Source organism: Alligator sinensis, unplaced genomic scaffold (genome assembly GCF_000455745.1).
Source record: "Alligator sinensis unplaced genomic scaffold, ASM45574v1 scaffold1054_1, whole genome shotgun sequence".
Lineage (NCBI taxonomy): Eukaryota > Metazoa > Chordata > Crocodylia > Alligatoridae > Alligator > Alligator sinensis.
In genome coordinates, this window is record NW_005842480.1 from 28473 (window position 1) to 32766 (window position 4294).

A 4294-nucleotide genomic window follows, 5' to 3' on the forward strand; every position below is an offset into this window, starting at 1 on the left:
GGGTGGCTTAAGTTTAATTGAGTCCCTAGGCAAACAGAAAATTGGAAGCCACCCCAACACCAGCCACGGGCAGGTTCCCTCTGTGCCTGCCACGGGGTTGTGACTAGGCCAGTCCGTCCTCTTTGGCATGTCCTGGGTGAGCCAGGGGGCACAGCACTGGTGAGGGTCATGCAGTCAGTGCTGTGGTCCCCCAGCACTGTGGGACAGGCTGGGGCCAGATTCGGCCTGGACAGTGAGGACGGGACACACAAGGCTTCCAAGTCCCACATCTTGCCATTCTGCTCTCATCCTCATTTGCTGAATCAGTGCAATTTATCACCACGAAGTAATTTCTTGGGGGTCGAGGAAGGGCTTTGCTCTTTCAGTTCGAGGATATATACATTTTTGCATTTTCTAGAAGGGGAAATAAAATCCTAAATTGGGAAATGAAGCCTAAACTCAACCTTTCCCCCTCCTGTCAGAGAAGTGACATCCAGCAATATTTCATTTCAGAAACTCTGGAATGTCACGTATCTGAAGCAAAATCTCATTTCTGAAACAAAATCTGCTTCCAGCTGCTGACACAAATGGGCAGTTTAAATTCTTGCCTAACACTGAATAACAGTAGCCTACAAGAATTATTCCCATTTCAATCAGCTGATGCCAGGGTCACTGTCTTCACAGGTTGCGTCTACATGAGACGCTTACTGCGCAGTAGCTCATTAGTACTATGTAGTAGCGTTGCAAGGTGCGAACTGTGATGCGACGCTACTGCGCAGTGGCAACAAGCTACTGCACACTCAGCATCACCAGGTGGCCATGCAGGGATGTTAGTACTTGGGTATGCAAGTATTAAATGACTGGACAGTAACAATAGCGCTGTCAGTGTCTTGTGTATAGGTGGCCACAGCAACCCCATCACGCTGAGCACTTCTGAAACCCAGTGCTTCCTGAGCCGTAGGTCCAGCTAGCTCTTCACGCTGCAGGAATCAGAGAACTTGGTGAAGGGAGAGGTAGTTAGCTGTGTTAGTCTGAAGTCAGTCGGCATGGTAGGAGACAGAGGGAGGGCACAGTAGATATACGGGGGTGAGTGAGCTGGCAGGAATCCAGGAAAGTTTCCACCAGAAAATCCTCTTCCAAGCAAGTCTGTCAACTTTCTGCTGGGAGATGGACTGAAATTGCTGCACTTCCATGACAAGTTTTACTATTGATGAATTGATATTGGCTGATAAAGGGGGTAAAAACCACAATGCATTCTCAGGTAATGTGTTCACAGCTTGCTAATGCTGGCCTAATTAGACACTCGAATGCTGGCGTGTTGTGAGCTGGTACTGAATGCATGCAGGCAGGACTCCTGGGGATCAGGAAAGGGATAGCTCCAAAGAAAGCCCAGTGTTTGCAGTATCATCTCAGAGCATTTTTTCCTACCCACAGGAATGTCTTCTATCGCTTTTCCCCTCCCACCCCTCTCGTGCACACTATTTTGCACTCTTCTCTCTTCGGCTGCCCCCAGGTCATGTTAGAGGAACCTGCCTTGCCCCAGTTGCTGCTAGCAAAGCAAGCCATGATGCCAGGCTCCATCCATGCTCACACCTGATGCACCCTTGCACAGCTTTCTGCTCAACTTCTGCCTCCATCTCAGTGAGGAGCAGTGAGGATACACCTGCTTTGAAAGGTGGGGCCAAAATCAAATGGTAAGGACAGTGCCTTGGGAGAGGGGAGCCCTGTGCCCAATCTGGGTGTCACTAATTCACTTAATTTCACTGTAATTAGAAAGTCCCTGTCCATGGCACTGATGGCCACAGTTCCAGATGGACTGTCCTGGTTCTCAGGAGGACACACTGCCCAGGGGGATACCAGGGCCAAGCAGGCTTGAGCTGGGATTGTTCGCAGGGGAGCAGCGAGCAGCAGAGGAGGCCAGGGCAGCACCGCCAACTGCAGATTGCATGACAGCAAAAACTTTCCTTCGAGACAGAGAAATAAGGATCTTCCAACAAAGTGAGCTGATAGCCCAGTGCTCTCTCAGCTGAGCTATCAAAGGAAGATGGGGCTGTGAGATTAAGAGTGATGCAAGGCACCACGCTGCACTGGCCTTAGATCTTGCAGGCCTCCACGTGCAGGCTTCTTCAGGGACAGCTCTTGGGAAGGACAAGGCAGACACATGGGCCCTGGCGGAGGGGAGTCTGGCCACCAAGCCAGGATTTGGGCAGATGTGAAGTTGCCCTCCACCTTGGCACAATTTCTGTCTCTGCCCCACGCCAGCCCCTTCGGACTGGCAGTCTCGTAGCACAGGAGCAGCGGGCCCTGTCTTATGCCCAGACTTGCTGCATTTCCCAAGCACAACAGGGGCCACAGAGCCCGCTGGTGAGCTCTATGTCCACCTGCCTGTGACCTGTGAGATGCCAGGAGGTAAAGGGGGCAATGGGCTCCAGATAGAGCTCCAGGAAGTGGGATCACCCTTCATCAGCATCTGGGAGGACATGGGAAATCATGGGCCAGTGGCAAAATGGATAACAATGGATCTGCTGTGTTTCTGAAGCAAATACGTGCCAGACACCCCTCTGGTGATCCCAGAGCTTCTTTTGCTTGTGTCTGCTGCTTTTGCTTGCTATTTGAGCTACAGCACACCCCTCATGCAGCAAAACAGGCCTCCTGGGAGGCACAGAGCAACAAAAGGCAACCGAACATGGGGACAAAAGGAGACCAAAAACGCTGGAGAAAATGGGCATTGATCCCACTACCTCTCACAGAGTCTAAAGGAGGCTGCGCATAGAGGCTTGCAAGACCAGAGGCGGGTGCATGCCTCCAAGGCTGGGCCTGGGGCCACTTTCATATCAGTGGTGGCTCATGGCCTCCAGCTCAGAAAAAACCCTTCCCTACAAGCCAGGTAGGAGTCGAACCTACAATCTTCTGATCCGTAGTCAGACGCGTTATCCATTGCGCCACTGGCCCATAAGAACCTTGCTGTTTTAGGTGCTGGAGAAGGGTGAGACCATTTTCACATGCTCTGCCAGGATCCCTGTGCCCCCTTTCCCTTGTGGTGGCTCACAGGGACGCAGGTGGGTGGGCGTAGAGCTCGCCAGCGGGCTCTTTGGCCCCTGTTCTGCTTGGGCAATGCAGCAAGGCTGGGCACAAGATGGGGCCCACTGCTCCAGTGCTGTGAGGCTGCCAATCTGAAGGCACAGGTGTGGGGGCAAAAACAGAAATTATGCCTAGGTGGAGGGAACCTTCACCTCTGTCCAAAGCCTCGTGTGGTCACACCCATCCCCACTCCCTGCAAGCCAACCCTGGCTCCAGCATCGATGTCACAAGTTTTGCCTGTCAGCAGCTAGGGGTGCAGGGCCCCAAAACCCAGAAGCCCTGCACCTATCTCTGTGACAGCTGGCAGGCGTCATGGCTGCAGCAGGGGCCACCATCCCTGCAGCTTTCTCCTGCCGCGCCTTAACACACACAGTGTCAGCCATGTCATGAGTTTTGCTTACAAGCAGTTGAGGTGCAGATTCCTGGAAACCCCTACATCTATCTCCTGGGTACATGGCAGGGCTGGTGGTCTCAGCAAGAGCCACAGCCCCTGCATGTTTCACCCCACAGTGGCTTAAGACACAAATGTGACATGAGTTTTGCTTTCAGGATTTTGAGGTGCGACGGGGACATTGCTGCTGGGACAGGACAGGACATCCCCGTGCCACCCTGCCCGGGTGAGCAGAGTGCCCAGCAGAGGGGTGGGTGCTGGTCTGGAGGTGGACCTTGAGCCCCCTGCCAATGCTGGCCCTGACCCTGGCCAATCCAGCGGTGCTGGGTGACCGCAGCTCGGGCTATGTGACAACCAGCTGGCAGAGGAGCCAGACTGGGGCTGGGGCCACCTTCCTCTCAGCAGTGCTCATGCCCTCTGGCTCACCCCAGATGTGTCGAGGAGGCTGGTTGGGCTCAGGCACAGCCCCCTGGCATTCATGGTGGGAACCTGCGCTCACCTGGTGGGGGGCCTCCAATTTTCTTTTTGCCCAGGACCCCAGAAGAGTTTTTAGCTCCTGGTGGATTAGCTCAGACGGTAGTATGCTTCTTTAACATCTGAGAGGTTGTAATCTCAATACCTGTATTCCTCTGCAGCTTTGGTTGTGTCGTATCCCAGCTTGCCTGTGCTGCAGCTGAAATGGGGTTTCAGTCAAAGGGTCTGTCCCTCACCAGAGGCCTGTTTTGCTGCATGAGGGTGTGGTGCTGCTCAGCAAGCAAGGGCAAGCGGCAGGCACAAGAGAGCTCTTGGCTCTGAAAAAGAAAGGCAATGCAAGTGAGACAGGAGTCGACCCTACAATCTTCC

The 4294-nt window shown here is 53.6% G+C and overlaps 1 non-coding gene across 1 annotated transcript; it reads right to left on the minus strand.

The window, feature by feature from the left end:
* Positions 1-2858: 2858 nt before the first annotated feature.
* Positions 2859-2931, minus strand: TRNAR-ACG. The gene has a single exon. It is a non-coding gene; the product is annotated as a tRNA-Arg (tRNA).
* Between the last annotated feature and the right edge of the window lie 1363 nt (positions 2932-4294).